The following is a 19,945-nucleotide window of genomic DNA, read 5'->3' as shown; positions in this document are numbered from 1 at the left end:
TTGTAGAGGGTCCTTCCAAGTATCACTGAAACCAATCTTACTCCAATTGGTCAAAGGGGGGCGCTATAGCAATTTTTTGAAAATGCAAACTTTAAACAGGCAAAAGTCATGCCTCGTTTGGCCGACAGCCGTTAAACCTGCTTACACATGTGCCTTGACTCATGAGGAACACATGTATCACTTTGACCAGTAAGCTCTGCCCTTAGATTGTCTGCAATTTTGAGCAGTTTGAAAAACATTTAAATCCAGGATTTCTGAGCAATTTGCATGAAACTGTGTCAAATACATGTTTGAGGCCCTTTTTCACAGGTTCAGGTGTGTTGGTTCAATAGCTTGATCGCTTAATCATCTGCCTTGAAACCATAGGGTAGCCGGTTCGAATCCCACCTCAGGTAGTCTTAATTATAATTGCATTGCACACAACATGACTATATCAATGAATACATGTGCAATTGTTAAAGATGACGAGAAATGAATACTTGAAAGTAGTTATTTTCAAGTTATTTTCAATGCCACTCTGTCACAGTCTGCCAGTCTGCCAGTCTGCCACTCTGTCACAGTCTGCCAGTCTGCCACTCTGTCACAGTCTGCCAGTCTGCCAGTCGGCCACTCTGTCACTGTCTGTCTGTCTGTCTGTCTGCCAGTCTGCCAGTCTGCCACAGTCTGTCTGTCTGCCAGTCTGCCAGTCTGCCACAGTCTGTCACAGTCTGCCAGTCTGCCACTCTGTCACAGTCTGCCAATCTGTCACAGTCTGCCAGTCTGCCACTCTGTCACAGTCTGCCAGTCTGCCATTATTCTCGAAACCGCTCATTGCTGCTTGCAGCTATATTCTTTCTTGATTTTGTGAAACAGTTTGTCTATTTTTATTTTGAAATTGAATGTAAATCACTGTATGATTTTATTGTGTAACTTTGATGCCTGTATCTAAGTTGTTTTGTCTGAATGTGTTGTTTGTGTTGAATCTTACTGAATGTCTTTTGTTCTGTTTGGAGTCGAGCCATGGTCTTGGGGGGTCGTATAAGTGTGAGTTGTGAATGTTATCGTTTGATGTTTTTTCTTTCATACTGTTCTATTTAATATACTTGTTGCGAAAGACGTTAGAGTCTTTCGTGGGGGGAATGTCGTATCTGGTCATATTTAATATACCAGTATGCAAGTAAAAACACATAGAATGATACTAAAGAAATGTACTCTTGCTAAAGTAAGAATTATGTGTGTTGTGAACCAGGTGCTTGCATAGACAATCAAGGGGCTCTGTAGGTGTGAATGGCATCTACAACTCTTTTGTTAACCTGGGAGTCACCAAGTCTAGCTTCCTCAAGACAGCTGAGAACCATTTGCAAAGGATCAAAGAACTCCTTGAACAGGTGGGGCTCCCATTGACCCCCACCACAAGAACTGTATTCAAATGCGAATGGACAGTTTAAAAGATGAACTAAAATGTTACTCATTGCTACGAGTACTGGTAGGACGTTAGGCTGTGCTGCAGGCCAGGGCTTCTGCCCTGGCTCCATGCTGTTTGCTGCTATGATGAATAAATGGTGAATCATATGGAAACTCTGGGTCCGCGACGTCTCTCTTCTCCACTTCTTATTACAACTAACCAGCCGGGTAACCGCATTTTGGGCCTCTTCTGACACGTCATTTGGCGAGCCAGCTCCATTGTTGTGCATGCTTTTCGGCGTGTGCATCGATTAAAGAACCTGTGTGTTTTGAGGTGGCCGCGGGGGCGGGCCTGGCTGTGTGGAGGACGTTTGGTTTGGATCCACGGGAGTCTTCCTACGGCGAGGACGAGGGGAACGCGGCGGAGCAAGCCATGGAGACGTCGGCGCGACCTGGGTTTCTACTGTGTCTACAAGGTGTGACCTCGCAGCGGCTGCTGTGATGACTGGCTGCGACGGCCTCGGGACCACATCTTAGATGGCTACGCTTCTCTACTCTTCTCTGCTCTTCCCAATGGTCGCTAGTAGAGCGCGGGGCTGTGAAGACGGCGTTGCGGAGAACTTGCTGTGGAGAAGTCCTCCGTGGGGGGAGGAGAGGTGAGAATGGAGCGGCTATCTTTTTGGCTGGAAGACAAGATACGATCTGGGACCTGTGCTCAGCTTTTTGCTGAGGTGCATGGACATTGGGAAAGAGACTACGAAAGCAGCATTTTCGGATGGGAACACTGACAATACGGGACGAGAGGTTATATTTGAAAGTGATAAAAGAGATTTAAACCGCGGAACGTCTATTTTTGTTGCCGTGAGTGAACAGTGTAAAGAGGATTTGTTGTGACACTTTCTGGTCACTGGTATTTAATGTGAGCTTACTTTGTGAGTAATTATTTCATTAAAGGTACACTCCTTCTAGGTATCGTATGTGGGCATCTCCGTTGAAGTGATCATGTGACAATGTTAGCTTAGTGAAAAGCTTGAATGTTGTATAACTGGTGCTTGGCGCGAGGGGACATCGGTCGGAAGAGAAGTTTTATCGTTTGGTGAAATGTATGATTCAACTGTAGACTGTCAGCATTCAAAGTGGGTTTGCTGTGTAACATTTTATTCCAGAGTTTAAGGTTAACAGGGAGGACCTACACACTGATTGGGAAGGGGAAATAGAGGTTGATGCGAAAGAGAGCATCCTATGTATTTTCTCTGAATAAGATTTTCTGAGTGTTTTATATGTTAAGCTTGTTTTATTTTTAAATAGGTTCAGTATTTTGCCTTCTGAAATCAGTCCAGCGTCATGTGACCCATGACATAGGCAACAGATGTAAGCCGATATTGTTTCTAGATATTGATATTCTTGCTTGATTTTGTGAAACAGTTTGTCTATTTTTATTTTGAAATTGAATGTAAATCACTGTATGACTTTATTGTGTAACTATGATGCCTGTATCTAAGTTGTTCTGTCTGATTTGTTGTTTGAAGTTGAATCTTACTGAATGTCTTTTTGCTCTGCTTGAGTTCCAGCCATGGTCTTGGGGGGTCGTAAGTGAGAATGTTATTTTTGATGTTTTTCTTTCATACTGTTTTATTCAATATACTTTTTGCGAAAGACGTTATAAGTCTTTCGTGGGGGGATGTGTCGTATATTAGCCCTTATTTGCTATATTTTATGAACGGTAAGCAAGTAAAACATCTGATATAAATGTAACCTAGCTAAGTAAGCGGAATCATGAGTGACACAGACTGGTGTTCGCATAGGTAATGAAGGGCCTCAGATAGCTGTGAAGTCTAATTTACATTGCCTTTTGTTATCTTGGAGACACGAAGTCTAAAATGATCAAAGAACTATTGGTTAACAGCCGGTGGGGGATTCTCCCCCATCCCACCTGTTTGTCTGTATTCAAATGCGAATGGACAGTTTAAAAGATGAACTAAAATGTTACTCATTGCTACGAGTACTGGTAGGACGTGAGGCTGCTTGGCTGTTAGGCCAGGGGCTTCGGCTCCTGGCTTCTTCTGCTGTTGTACTTGATGCTGAAATAAATGATCAATGATGGGAACTCTGGGTCCGCGATGTCCTCTCTTCTCCTCCACTTCTTATTACAACTAACCAGCCGGGTAACCCGCATTTTGGGCCTCTTCTGACACGTCACAGGCCATGGAGACAATAGTGTCAAGTGGCCCTATATAAAGACCTATGTTACACCCCATGAAGCATTGAATTCATGGAGATTTTTTGTTTTTGTCGCATCCCTAAGCCAATAATTTGATTACCGGCGGAAAGATGCTAATATATCCGGTAGGAGAGCGAGACCGCCGGTCATCAAACATTATGATTATGATTATGTTCGTCGACTACCTTTTCACTGACGAAAACAAAATAAAAACTAAATATAAAGTAAGCTATATGAAGACTATAGCTAATACTAAATATATTGACAATTTCGTCAACAAATAAAAACTAGACTAAAATGTTAGTGAGGGACTAGTGGAGAAGAGATCCAGTAGAACTAAAAGACAATTCATTTCATGCTTGATTGCGCTCTGAAAATAGCAGATCTACAAGCTCACAACGCATCACGCTGCAACACGTTGTGAGCTTGTAGATCGGCTCTTTTCAGCATGCAATCAAGTGTAAAATCAGCCATTACGACGCCATCAAGGCACCGCCAAAATACATTTTAGTCGACTAAATCAACTGTAGATTTAGTCTACTAAAATCTTATGATATTTAGTCGACTAAAACTAGACAAAAACTGAAACATTTCAGGTGACTAAAATATTTTACAGCTTTCTTGTGACTAGGAACAACAGAAAGCTTAGAATGTTGTCATTGAGAGTGTTATTATCATACCGCATGCAGGTGGTTTAAACTTTAAAACACGTGGACCCTAGTGTCCCCCATTTTGAGATGAACATTCTGTGGTCTACACACCAAAGAGAGTTGGTGTAAATCAGGGTTCTTCAACGTTCTTCAGGCCAAGGAAGGACCCCTTAGCCGAGAGAGAGCTGAAGCTGGGACCCCCCACTACTAAAGATTAAACGTTTTCAATCTACACCAAACCTTAGAGAAAAAAAACACACACACACACACACACACACACACACACACACACACACACACACACACACACACACACACACACACAACCTGTTCAGCCAGCTCCTTTGAGAACTGAATCACATTTTTGGGAATAATAAGAGTCACCAATCAGCCAAAAAGGCTATAAAATAAAGCAGCAATCTCTCTTGACCTTTTAAACAAAATGTTCTCAAAAGGCAGCCAACAAAACCGGAGTATCAGGGACGCAGAGGGCATTTTAGAACCGAAGTTCCGTGTGTGTTGGTTTCCTGTAAATAAAAACAGACAGTTGTGTAGTGTGTGTACATTCATTGGGTGGCTGGTTGTGGCACTTGCTTGCTGCACACATGCAGATCTACTGCATGTGGGGGGGGCCCAAGCCATCTCAGACACAGCGGTCCATAGACTGTTACACAGCAAAAATAGCAGATCTACAAGCTGATTGTTGTAAGCTTAGTGATCAGGTCTAAAAGAGATGCCAAGTTGAAAGTGGTATCTGTTTATCATCCATCCATCCTGCATATTCTTCCTATCACCCCTCCATCCTTCCATCTATCCATTCCTTGCAGAAATGTTATATTTTACTTCCTAATGGACAAAGTACTCATATGTTAAGTAAATGTATCTAAGCTGTTACAAGTAAACGTCCAGTGATTAGTAAAAGTCGAAAGGTATTGTCCTCAAAATAAAGTAAAAAAGATTTTAAAAAATACTCTACTATGCAGAGAGGCCCATTTCTTCATTGTAATTAAATAAATCACTTTTAATTTTTAGGTGTTAAAAGTGTGTCTGATTACTTGATGTTCTGCTGGGTAGATTAAACTATAATAATACATAGAATTTATCATTTATATTTTGTATTAATAATCTGAATATGCAAACAAACTAGTGACTAAACCAGTCAAATACATATTTGCCTCTGAGATGTACTGTAGAGTATCATATTATGGAAATAATCAGGTCAATTCTTTGGTAAATCTGTTCCATAGGCCTATAGCTGTAAAAAAATATATATATATTCTTATTGTTTGGCATTATATTAATTGTTAATCAATTGTAAATGATGGAAGGAATAGTTGCAGTTTTGCCATTACAGAATAATGTCATTTGATACATGTGCCTTGAGGCCATTTTAAATTTAATATGATTTCCATTCAATTTACATTCCTGTAAAAATAACCTCCCTCCTCTGTTCAGTTCAATAAACTGCCTCCTCAAATCACAGAGCAGAGCAATCAGAAACACCTGGGAGGTTTAGAACAAACAGAAGGAAGTAACCGACTGCAGCCCATTCTATGCTTAGCTTTCAAGCAGTAACCTCGCATCACCAGTCTTTCCACCTCGGAGGAAAGCCTGGTCTGCGTTCCAGAAGACAACATATGATCCGGTCTAGACCACGCCTACTGAAAAAAAGAAAGAAAAAAGAATCCTCTTTCCGGTTCTGCCTATCCGGTTTTGCGGTTTAAATGGAATAGAATTTCCCCGTGGGATAATACCGACGCTAAATAGTCTCCGGATAGTGCACGCACATTTACATTTAAAAAATAAGCTAAACAATGCCGTATGCTGCCCAGGCTATTCAAGCAGTGAGGCACAGACTAGCCTGGGCAGCATTCCATTTTCGGGTATATGATCCGGTCGGGAGCGGAAGTAAAAAAAAGAAAAAGTGGCCGGATAGGCAGAACCGGAAAGACGTCTCACCCCAAAATAGGTCCGTGCTAATAAAATCCTTGATACGGCATTGTTTAGCTTATTTTTTAAATGTAAATGTGCGTGCACTATCCGGAGACTATTTAGCGTCGGTATTATCCCACGGGGAAATTCTATTCCATTTAAACCGCAAAACCGGATAGGCAGAACCGGAAAGAGGATTCTTTTTTCTTTCTTTTTTTCAGTAGGCGTGGTCTAGACCGGATCATATGTTGTCTTCTGGAACGCAGACCAGGCTTTCCTCCGAGGTGGAAAGACTGGTGATGCGAGGTTAGGCACAGACAAGCCTGAAGCCTAGACAACGCACCTGTTGATTTATTTTGTTAGTAATTATTCATTCCTTCATTGTCTTCATTTGCTGTAATATTAACGCCAAACAGGTGTTAATTCTGCTGACGTTTTCTCCTTCCATTCTGGCAACGTGAGCAAGGTAAAACCCTACATGTATTTAGCTCAAAATGATTACATGCCGTTTTTGCAGCTCCAACATAGAGACTTTGCGTGGCTATATTTTGCATTGTAAAATACATAGAAACGAGTCATGCTTATTCAAATGTGAAGGCCCTGGCTGCAAGAGGACATTTACTAGTTATGGGTCCTTTAGAAGTCATTTTTACCGCCATCATAATGCCCCTGCATCCTCTTTTAGTCCCAAAGCCACTGATATACATCTCAAATGTTCGATTTCACTATGTGACTGTCAATTTCAGACAGTGAAAGACTATATTTCACACTTAAAACAGCATTTGCTGGAGGGAAGAGTTGTGACATGTCCGGTTACTGGATGTAAAAATACATTTAATGTGAAGTCATCATTTACTGCTCATATGTCCAGGAAACACAAAGGATATACTTTTGACAGTATGTTTACAGAATCTCAACCTTCTGAATCTGCTGAGTCAGCATGTGACAATGGGAATGCTGCCCCCCAGAGCTCAAATGATGCAATTGATAGCATGGAATTACCAAATAATTTCAACGAGGCTTATCTTAGAAATATGTCTCTCTTCTACCTAAAATTGCAAGGGCAACTCCTTCTTCCAGCTTCAACAATACAGACAATTGTTGAAGAGATGCAGAATGTGTATGAGTTGGGACAGGATTACACTTTAAGTAAATTACATTCACTTTTGAAAAAGGACATGTGTCTAACAGATGATGTTATTACTAAAATCAGTGACTGTGTGAAACAGTCAGATCTGTTCTCTGTCTGTCATAAGGGACCACTGAGGACAATATATTCAAGAGGCCAGGCATTCAAAAGCATGTTTAATTATGTGGAGCCTAAAAAAATACCACTAGGAACTGATGAAAATATGATTCCACGGTTTGCTTATTATGTACCTGTGAAACAAACACTAATTGGCTTATTAGAATCAGAACTATGGAAGCATTCAGTGTCACAACAGCAATCTTGTGAAACAGACTCAGATGTTTTTAATGACGTAAGTGATGGAAAAACCTTTAAGTCCAACCCGTTCTTTATAAAAAACCCTGGATGCCTAAAATTCATTCTGTACCAAGATGCTTTTGAATTAGTCAATCCATTGGGCTCTGCTAAAAAAAAACACAAGATTCTTGCAGTCTATGTGACTCTGGCTAATTTACCTATTCATTTGAGATCCAATACTGATCACATGTCCCTTGTGCAACTTTGTACAGAAAGTGACTTGAAAAAATTTAAAAGTGCTCTCAGAGCTGTTGGTGTATTTAAAAGATTTGGAAGAAAATGGAATCATTGTAGGTGGTGATACAGTAAAAGGCGCCCTGTTTAGTATTCTTGGTGATAATTTGGGTTCACACGGCATTGGTGGATTTGTTGAAAACTTCAGTAAAGCCCAGTATTTTTGCAGGTATTGTGAAATCACACAAAGAGAGTTTCAGAGTGATGACCCAAATGTTCTTGGTCCACAGCGCACACCTGAATCTTATGACACTACTGTTGGTGACCTAGAAGCAGGAGACAGTGAGCACATCAAAGGCATAAAGGTAAACTCTGTTTTCAATGCACTAAAATCTTATCATGTATGCCAGCCAGGTCTACCACCTTGTTTAGGCCATGACATGTTTGAGGGTGTGTTATCATTTGAAGTATGTAATTAAGCAAAAGAAGTGGCTTACTTATTCAGATTTGAACCGACGTATCAAGCAGTTCCAATACAAAGGGTCAGATGCTTTGACAAAGCCTTGTGTTGTCAACTCTAAGGTACCCAAGCTTTCAGGTCAAGCCGTCCAGAATTGGATTTTTTTTTACGGTTGTTGCCTGTATTAATTGGTGACAAAGTGAAAAACCCAGATGATGAAGTCTGGCAGTTAACTCTCCAGCTTAAAGATATCGTTGAATTTATATGTGCACAAAATATTTCGTCAGCAGAGGTAGACTATCTTGAAATTCTAATCCAGGAATATTTGGATTCAAGAAAGAGTTTGTTTCCTAAGAATAAACTAAAACCAAAACACCATTACCTGCGCCACTATCCGGCATTAATTTTGAAATTTGGACCCTTGATAAGATTATGGACGATGCGCTTCGAAAGTAAACACTGTTACTTTAAGAGATGTGCCAGGCATTTGAAAAACTTTAAGAACATCTGCCAAACTTTATCTGAACGACATCAGCTGTTTAATTCATACATCATAGCTCGGCCAGGATTAATGAAAGGAACCTTTGGTAAACTTTAATATGCAGTACACAGTGCACACAGAGACGTGTCTTTTTTTGTTTGTTTTTGGATTTGATGTACAAAAAAAAGTATATGCTAGGGTTTAAATGTATACAATTTGTTTATACAACTTGTTGTGATTTGACACTTGAAAAATTGAATTGAAAGTAGTTTATTTTGATTGATTTTTCTTTATTTTTCATATACTTTTTATTTGTCTTAGTACAAGCAGTCTAAATATTTTTGGAAAAAATGTCTTGCTTAATTAGCTGGAGAGACAGTTAGACCCAAGGGGCAAGGCTGAGATATTTACTATGAGGCCAACCCGGATGTTTAGTAAATGTCCAGCGAGAGGCGCTGTTTCACCCGTGCCGACCTGTGAGTTCAGAAAGAATTTATTTTAACGCAAGCCGATGGGTTTTTACCAACTTTCAGACTCGATTTTCTTACTGTAATAAAAATTGTCATAACTTCTATATGCTTCCAGTCGCTAGTTTAAAGTCTCCTTTCAATCATCAGGATATGCGTTTTGCTAAATTATGGTTCTATTTATTATAAAATTGACGATAAAGTAGGCTATTCTCTAGGAGGGGCGGGATGATTTGATTGACACGCTACACAACCAATAGCATTCATTCCCCGCCCCCCGCTCTTGATTGACAAGTTACCCAACCAATAATGGTCTGAACTCATTCTGACGCGTAGTGAAAGATGGCGGACCAACAGTCTGCAGCAAAGGATTCATTTTCGGTCTGTAGAAAGCAGCGGAGGGGGTTTGTCCATCTCATTTATACAGTCTATGGTTAGACCCCATGTTACTGATACACTATAAATATCAGAATTTATAGCACCTAAGACCTTGTAAGGAATGTTATTCCTAGCCTATATTGTAGGCTACATTAAATAACTTTTTTTCACAATTTCTAAGTACATAAAATGTATGTATGTTTATAGCAGTTGAAAATAAAGTTATTGCAGTATTTTCAGTATTTGTTTTCACTGTCATTAATACAACTTTTACAGTTGAGCACTGTTATTGAATTGAATGGAACTAGATGTACAATAAACGACAACGACATGTAAATATGAAAAAAATAATTGGTGTAAAAACACCCTGATAATGCAATTTCTGCAGAATAAAGCTATCGTATTTACCACTCTAAAATCTAAAAACTGCTGGAAAAAACTGTTAATTGACACATTTTATATATTTTAAAAAAAGTTAATTTTAACTCTTTGCAGGGAATTAATGTTAATTGAGACATTTTATAATGCAGCTTTTACAGTTAAAACATGTTATTTGTAATTGAATGGGATTTAATGTAAAATTTACAACAACTGCATGTAAAGGTTACTGTATTTACCAGTATAAAGTCTAAAATTAGCTGGAAGAAATGTTAATTGAGACATTTTATAATGCAGCTTTTAAAGTTTAAAAATGTTATTTGAAATTGAATGGGATTTAATGTAAAATCTACAACAACTGCATGTAAAAGCTACTTAATAATTGGTCGAATTCAATAGAAAATACTGTTGTATTTACCGGTTAAAAATGTAAATTAAAACAGTTTTATGCTGTAAAATGATTTTACAGGATTGTGTTGTAAAGTAGTTACAACGTTTTTCTGTATTTTTAACTAAATTAAAATGGCAACCCGGCTGCCAGTATTTTCCTGTAATTTTACATTTTTTTTTTTTTACAGTATATATATATATATATATATATATATATATATATATATATATATATATATATATATATATTGTTGCTGTCATTATATGGCCATGACACGGCCTCTCTTTCTATCTCGCGCTCTCATTCTATTTCTGTATGTAATGTTTTATATAAATAAATAAATAAGTTTTATATATAAATATTGCGGGTTTTAGCGCATCATCCCGCGGGTTCATTTAATGATAAAATTGACATGGTCATTTAATGATAAAATTAACCCGCGGGATGATGCGGTACTAAATCTTTCATCATCCCGCGGGTTCATTTTATAATTTAATGATGAAATTAACCCGCGGGTTCCGGCATGGTTGAACCCCTGTGGATTGATCTGCGACGTGTTTTTGTTGACTGTTTTTGTCGAGTTTATATACCGTCACCTATTACAAATAGCGGGCCACTTCCGTCAAACGATACGCTTGCTTTCACATTGCAGTGTACGTGCTTAACTGAGCTATCCAGTTTAGTAGACCTTGTATTGCGAATTTGTACTTCCATGTACTGTTATGTACTGTCATGTACTTGTGACAGGGTCAAAGCAGGGGGTGAAACCATTTTGTAACATTTTTTATTGATGATGAAAAACCTGTATTATGCACTTAAAAACATCATTCTCTTAAATGTATTTCTGCACTGCATGTTTTATGGTTGACAATGTATTTCCCCCCGGTCCCCGAGCCACTTGACATTGGACTCCCCTATAGGCTGCGTGACATTGACCTTGTGACTCCAGACGGCCAATGTCCCCAGGTCACGCTGGTGGCAGAGCAAATGAGGGCGGAGTAGGGTGTGGCCGCCACAAATACAAAAGTAGGCGCGGGCCATTCGAACAGGAGAGAGACAGGCACACAGGGGCAGTGTGGAAGTGACAGCCAGAAGGGACGGTTGTGCACAGGAGGAGCAGACATACCACGGAGCAGAGGTGGAGAATACAGCGATCGCGGCACGTACCAAGGCACCAGCAGCGGACGGTGAGCAGACGGCGCAGTAGCAGCAGAGACGGGGAGGACAGACAGACGAACCCAGGAACGGAGGAGAGGTCCAGTTGGCGATAACGTTGCGCGCTTCATACACTCATAGCCAGACACCTGTCTGGCTTGCGAGTAAGTGTTCTTCTATGCAACGTTACCTTTACAAACCCACGGTCCTAAACCCCATATGTGAAATATACCTGAACAGATGAACTGGTTCTAGTTTCTATGATTGCAGGCAATACGCACGAAGACAAGAAGAGACAGTGATTCTTGGCCTAAACCCCCGCTCCAGTTAAACCCCATACAAGGACATTCCCACCTTTTGCATTGAACCGTGATGAGTATATGATATAGCATTTGAATTGGCACTTGGCACTTTACTGCTTCAGTAATAGTTGGCACTTTAACGCTAAATTCATTATTTATTTGCTATAGGTTGCACAAGCCCTGTTTGTTTTAAGTATTTTGTGATTGTCTGTATTCCTGTATTTTAGTTAGTTAGTGGGCGCATTAGGAGGTTGAGGGTTTTAGTGTAGTGTTATATTGTGTTTATGTTTTTCAGTTTTAAGGCTTATAGATGCCAATGTTTTAGCTTAATAAAATCCGTTACCTTTTTATACAAACCTGTGTCCGTCCAATTCTCTTGTGGGATGTTGCAAAGTGTTGTTCTTACCTGGGCAAAACTGAACCTGTGAATAGCCTAAGACATTGTTATAGAGGACCCTACCTCTTAAATAAAAGGGTGGCGTAGTCTTGCAGTAGAATCACCATTATTATCCTCACAATAATTACGCACCCCGCACTTTATTGTGCACTCTATATTTTATTGTTGTGAGCTTAAATGTGGATGATAAATTACTTATTGGAAAAGGTCAGCATTCTGAAAAGAAGTGGCAAAGTTACATGTGACAGCCTGGCCACCGTCACATATTTGGCGTAGCGCGGCAGGACTGGGTAGAGAACAACACAAACAAATCCCTAAGAGAAATTGTACTGATATTTTGCTGTTTTGCTGCTTTTTGTTTTTGTTTTTGGGAAAAGTAATGATGATGATGCCAGTGTATCCAGGGGCCCCGTGGTTACCCAAATTTTCGGGCACAGAAGGTGAGGAGAAATATAGAGATTGGAAAGAACAGATTAAAGGATTATTGGGCACTCAAGAATTGACGGAAGAGAAAAAAGTTGCTTTTGTAGTGCAAACCCTTACGGAAGAAGCTAAACGACAAATTAGTGTGATTGACAGGGAAGACCGAAACACAGTGGCTAAAGTTTTCAAATGTCTAGATAACCTATATAAATCATCCATCTCTGCTTCCCAAGCTCGTGCCTTGTTTTATGGCTGTGCGCAGCGCGCAGGCGAAAATGTGCAGGCTTATATTCTGAGGCTTAGGGAGTTGTTCTGCGGGCTGCGGCGGCTCGACCCAGACACCGCTCCCTCCGATGCCATTCTGCGAGAGCAGTTGCTTGTGGGGCTGTCTGAAGGCCCTCTGGGCCAAGCCTTGAGAATATATGCCCGTCGAAACCCCACCGAAGACTTCGCAGCTCTAAAAGACGAGGCCTTCCTACTAGACACCGAACATAGACGAGAAGGAGCTACTGACATCTTGTGCCATGCTGTTAAACCTGTCTCTATCCCACACACCTCACAGGAACCTGAATGGAGAGAAAAACTGAAACAGGAGATTATGGCGGACGTCAAATCACAAATGCAGGGGTTTACGCAGGAGCTGATGAAGGAGATTCGACCGCTCCTTCGTCCCGACACCACCGATCCACGAACCCGCGCTTCACCCCCACCTGAACGACGCCGGGCGCCTTACCAACGCAACGAGTGGGATGAGGGAGGTAGGCCGATATGTAGGAACTGTAGGCAGTCCGGGCACATTGCCCGGTTTTGTAAATCCGACTCCAACCATTTAAACTAGCACACCCTGTCGCCGAGGTCCGGGGGACAGGGGTACAGCGCACACTCGCCAGATCAAGGGCTAATGATGTATTTATCGGAGATTGTCCGACAATTGGGATCACCATGGGAGGAGTACAATTAAGGGGGTTACTGGATACTGGGTCACAAGTTACTTTAATGCAGCAGAGCTTATTTGAGAAAAGATTCTCGCACCTGACATTGGGGAACGAACCCCTTGTATTTAAATTACGCGCCGCTAACGGTCTTGACTTACCTTATACTGGCTATGCCATATTGGACCTAGAACTGGAAGGAAGGAAGATACCAGGGAGAGGGGTCGTAATTGTTAAAGATGAACATTGTACGCAGCCACTGATTATTGGGATGAATGTCGTGAACGCTGTATGGCATGCCCTCTTTAAACGGCCTGGGAGGCCTGTGTCCTCATGTCAGCAGGGAAGGACGCTGTGGAAGGACGCATTCGCCACCTGTAGGAGGGTGGAGGCAGTGACGAATGGAGATGGGTCCATAGGTTACGTATGGCCTGTCGGCCGGCGGAGGATTCGAATCCCCGCGCAGAGTGAAGTGATGATCTGGGGCCGCGCTTGGAGAGGACCAAAAGGAGCGGACTACGAGGCCTTGATGGAAGCCTTGCCAGATGGAAAGGATTTGGGAGTGGCCCGTGCCCTCGTCACGGTGCGCCACGGACGCGTTCCCATACGAGTATGTAATCCACACGCCTATAGTCTGGTCCTGGACCGCCACCAGAAACTGGGGAGGCTGTACCCAGTAGAAGAAGCCGATGTCCGAGGCGGCAGGGACCTGAGCCTGTCCCTGGGGACCGACGGAGAGGTGGAAGTGGCCGTAATTAGTGTGGAGGATGATGGACCACCGAAGACCCTGCCAGAAGAGATGGAGGTGTTGACGGAGCGTGATGACCTGCCGGAGGCGCAGAAAAAGGAGCTGCACGAGATGTTATGCAGGTGGAAGAAGGTGTTCGCCATCCATGATGAAGACTTCGGACAGACGGATGCCGTGCAGCACCAGATACCGACCGGAGACGCTGCGCCCATACGAGAGAGGCACCGGCCGCTGCCGCCCTCCATGTACCGGGAGATGAAGACCCTCCTGAATGAGATGCTGGAGAAGGGAGTCATCAAGGAGAGTTGCAGTCCGTGGGCGGCACCTATCGTACTGGTCAAGAAGAAAGATGGCAGCTGGAGGTTCTGCGTCGACTACAGGAAACTTAACGCCGTGACGCACAAGGACGCCTTCCCCCTACCCAGGATAGAAGAGACGCTCACCAGCCTGACGAAGGCGCAATGGTTCTCCACGTTAGACCTGGCCAGCGGGTATTGGCAAGTAGGAATGGATCCCCGGGACCGGGAGAAGACCGCCTTTACGACCCCGCTGGGCCTGTTCGAGTTTCAACGCATGCCGTTCGGGCTTTGTAATGCGCCCGCGACGTTCCAGAGGCTGATGCAGCAGTGTCTGAGTGGTCAGGTGACAGAATCCTTGCTGGTATATCTTGATGACATTATAGTATATTCACCTGACTTCTCCTCTCATCTACAGCACCTCGAGCTCGTCTTCCAACGCCTGTGGAGACATGGACTGAAGCTGCGGTTAGACAAATGCAAACTTCTGCGGAGGGAAGTGCAATTTCTGGGCCATGTCGTGGACAAAGAGGGAGTGCGGCCCGATCCGGAGAAAGTGGTGGCAGTGCGGGACTGGACACCACCCTCAACGGTCCGCGAGGTCCGCGCGTTTCTAGGTCTAGCGGGTTACTATAGGCGTTTCGTGTCCTCTTTTGCTGCTATAGCACGACCCTTAAACAACTTATTGATAGGAATCCCAAATGACGTAAAATCCCACCAGTGTAAAGTCGAGTGGACTTCGGAGTGCCAGCGGGCGTTTGATGCGTTAAAGAGTGCCCTCACACAAGCCCCGGTGTTAGCGTATGCGGATTATACACAGCCTTTTGTGGTTTACACTGATGCGAGTGGCCGTGGGTTGGGAGCGGTTTTAGCGCAGGTCCAAGATGGTCATGAACGTGTAATAGCGTATGCGAGCCGTAGTTTACACCCAACTGAGCAAAACGATGCGAACTACAGCTCCTTCAAACTGGAGCTTTTGGCCCTTAAGTGGGCCGTGACCGAGAAGTTTAAAGATTACCTCACTGGCGCGCAGTTCACTATATTCACGGATAATAACCCCGTTGCGCATCTCCAAACGGCTAGATTGGGAGCTGTGGAACAACGGTGGGCTGCTCAGCTTGCGTCCTTCACGTTCGACATTAAGTACCGACCGGGCAAAAACAACGCAAACGCTGACGCCCTATCGCGGTTCCCAATACAGCCTGTAGACGTGGCGGCTGTACAGCTGACACCAGCAGCGAGGGAGGATGAGTGGAGAGAGACGCAGGATCGGGATCCAGATGTGCGCGTAGTGAAGAGGTGTGTGGAACGAGGGAGAGCTCCTAATATGGTGGAGAGGAAGAATTGGACTAGAGGAGCGCGGCAACTGTTACGCCAGTGGAACAAATTGATCATACAAAATCATGTGTTATATAGGAAAGTGACCGATCCCTATACCAAAGAACAATACTCACAGATCATTTGTCCAGGTTCACGCAGAGAGGAGGTGTGGAAAGGGATCCACGCGGCCGCGGCGCATGCTGGGTTGGAGAGGACCTTGGCCCAGCTGCGGCGTCGGTTCTATTGGCCAGGCATGGAGGGAGCGGTGCGTCAGTTACAACAGGGTTGTGTCGCCTGCAGCCTGCAGAGGAACAGGTCAGAGCCCCGGGCCCCCTTACAACCCTTTGAAGTCTCATATCCACTAGAAGTAATAGCCATTGATTTCCTCACGTTAGGTAGGCCTGCTGATGCGTGGCAAAACATTCTGGTAGCTACTGACTTATTCACCCGTTATAGTTGGGCTATTGCCACCCGAGACCAGACTGCGCACACCACTGTCCGTGCGTTATGGACGCATATTATCCAGCCGTTCGGCTGTCCGGCCCGGTTCCACTCGGATCGAGGCCCCAACTTCGAGTCCGAGTTAATGCACCATTTATGTCAGACTTATGGTATTGCAAAAAGTCGCACCACTCCGTACCACCCGGCTGGGAACGGTGCGGTGGAACGGTTTAATCAGACGTTATTGAACATGTTACGCTCGCTAGACACTGATAAACAGGGAAGATGGAATGAGCACTTGCCCGAACTAGTTCACGCATATAACAACACGATCCACAGCGCTACGGGTTATGCCCCCGCTTATTTGATGTTTGGCCGACACTTGAGGCGCCCTGTAGATGTCCAGTTAGGGGTGCAGACGGCGCAAAATCGCATGGAGGTGGGTGGTTGGGTACGGGACCACCAGCAGCGAATGGCGACCGCCTATAGGACAGCAGGGGAGAGGATGGAGGAAGCAGCGACGAGGAGAAAACAGGTTTATGACCGTAGGGCCGGTATTACGCCGTTATTACCAGGAGAACGAGTGTGGATTAGGAATCGGAAGAGGGACGGGCAGGGGAAATTGAGTACGTGGTGGGACCCCGAGCCTTACGCAGTGATGGAACAGGTGGGAGCTACGGGGTTGGTGTACCGAGTTAGACCCGAGAAGGGGGGGCGAGAAAAGACCATACATAGAAATGCGTTGAAAGTGTGTGTAGCCCCCAGGTCGCCCCACGAGGACCCCCCAGCTGTAGTGCAGCCCGAGCAGGTAGAAGCAACAACGCCGCAGTACTATGGGTTTTTCTCCGTCCCGAGAGCACCAGACGAGCCACGGCGCTCGGGAAGAGCAAATATAGGCCAGCCACCCCAGAGGTATGGACATGATTAGGGACAGTTGCAGGGACTGGCAACGGAAAAGTGGGGGGGGATGTGACAGGGTCAAAGCAGGGGGTGAAACCATTTTGTAACATTTTTTATTGATGATGAAAAACCTGTATTATGCACTTAAAAACATCATTCTCTTAAATGTATTTCTGCACTGCATGTTTTATGGTTGACAATGTATTTCCCCCCGGTCCCCGAGCCACTTGACATTGGACTCCCCTATAGGCTGCGTGACATTGACCTTGTGACTCCAGACGGCCAATGTCCCCAGGTCACGCTGGTGGCAGAGCAAATGAGGGCGGAGTAGGGTGTGGCCGCCACAAATACAAAAGTAGGCGCGGGCCATTCGAACAGGAGAGAGACAGGCACACAGGGGCAGTGTGGAAGTGACAGCCAGAAGGGACGGTTGTGCACAGGAGGAGCAGACATACCACGGAGCAGAGGTGGAGAATACAGCGATCGCGGCACGTACCAAGGCACCAGCAGCGGACGGTGAGCAGACGGCGCAGTAGCAGCAGAGACGGGGAGGACAGACAGACGAACCCAGGAACGGAGGAGAGGTCCAGTTGGCGATAACGTTGCGCGCTTCATACACTCATAGCCAGACACCTGTCTGGCTTGCGAGTAAGTGTTCTTCTATGCAACGTTACCTTTACAAACCCACGGTCCTAAACCCCATATGTGAAATATACCTGAACAGATGAACTGGTTCTAGTTTCTATGATTGCAGGCAATACGCACGAAGACAAGAAGAGACAGTGATTCTTGGCCTAAACCCCCGCTCCAGTTAAACCCCATACAAGGACATTCCCACCTTTTGCATTGAACCGTGATGAGTATATGATATAGCATTTGAATTGACACTTGGCACTTTACTGCTTCAGTAATAGTTGGCACTTTAACGCTAAATTCATTATTTATTTGCTATAGGTTGCACAAGCCCTGTTTGTTTTAAGTATTTTGTGATTGTCTGTATTCCTGTATTTTAGTTAGTTAGTGGGCGCATTAGGAGGTTGAGGGTTTTAGTGTAGTGTTATATTGTGTTTATGTTTTTCAGTTTTAAGGCTTATAGATGCCAATGTTTTAGCTTAATAAAATCCGTTACCTTTTTATACAAACCTGTGTCCGTCCAATTCTCTTGTGGGATGTTGCAAAGTGTTGTTCTTACCTGGGCAAAACTGAACCTGTGAATAGCCTAAGACATTGTTATAGAGGACCCTACCTCTTAAATAAAAGGGTGGCGTAGTCTTGCAGTAGAATCACCATTATTATCCTCACAATAATTACGCACCCCGCACTTTATTGTGCACTCTATATTTTATTGTTGTGAGCTTAAATGTGGATGATAAATTACTTATTGGAAAAGGTCAGCATTCTGAAAAGAAGTGGCAAAGTTACATGTGACAGCCTGGCCACCGTCACATACTGTTCTCATGTCTTACTAAATAAAGTACATCAATCAATCAATCAATCAATCAGTCCCCGAGGACGCAAGAATCGCACCCGAGACTACCTCCCGAGGTGGTTTCGGGTACGGAACGGCGATCCGTTTCGGGGAACGATGCGCAACATTCACACTAGCGCGAAACCTGCCAAGCGGTCTCGAGTGCGCACCCAGGACCATAGTGTGAAACCGCCCTCAGGGTCCCCTCATGTGGTTTCTCATACACTTATAGGCTAAAGTAGATTTTTGTGTAAAACTATGATGATGAGATAATTATGAATTACTAGAGTTTCGGGGGGCTACGCCCCCCTCAACCCCAGCCGCGCACGGGGCGCACGGGGCCCAGCGTGGCCGTGTGTATATTGGGGCATTTTTTTTTCATGAAGGTGGTTGCTTGTTTCTGGCGCTGGCTGTGCAAACCTGGCAACCCAGCGCATGCTGCCGCACGTTACACCAGAAATGGTGCCTGGAGAAAATGGTGACCAAAAAAAAAAGTTTGGAAAAAAAGGAAAAAACCCCCGCAGCGGCTGCCTGCTGTTGTGGTGATGAGGTCGTGCGCACGGTAAACGGTACGAAGCTGCCTCCCCTTCCGTTTTGTCAGACATTTGGTGAGTAGAATTAATTATGTTGCGCGGTGGAAAAGGTGTAGTGAGCAGTGAGATGTCCCCTACGCGAGGCGTAAATTCAGCGCGGCCGCCGTGGCGAGTCAGTTGGCGACATGTGGTCTGGCGGTGCGTTGTTTATTCGATAACAGAGCTGTGGGGTGTCGCCACCGAGGGTGCGGAAGTCGGTCGCCATTTATATAGTTAGATTTGTACATTATAAACATTCTGCAACTCTGTTAAGAGAGGTGTAATACAGTACATCAGTTTTATTCTTTCTATTGTTATTATTGTTATATTGTCAAATATTTTACTATATAATTCCCTACAGTACCAATACTGTTTAAACTGTTTATCAATGTCAGTGTCTGGGTAACTAAATATCATGACACAGAATAAAGTCAACAATACAATATGTTACATCAAATCAAATACTGCAAATCACAGGCGTGCAAATGAATCAGTTTTTGATCAGGTTTTTATTGATCTGTGTAAACTCTGTAAAATCTTTACATGCAAAGTTATTTGCAAACATACATATTTCCAGTGCATGCACTATC

The sequence above is a fragment of the Gymnoscopelus microlampas genome, assembly GCF_963454915.1.
Source record: "Gymnoscopelus microlampas genome assembly, chromosome: 4".
Lineage (NCBI taxonomy): Eukaryota > Metazoa > Chordata > Actinopteri > Myctophiformes > Myctophidae > Gymnoscopelus > Gymnoscopelus microlampas.
Note: the sequence above shows the minus strand (reverse complement) of the source record.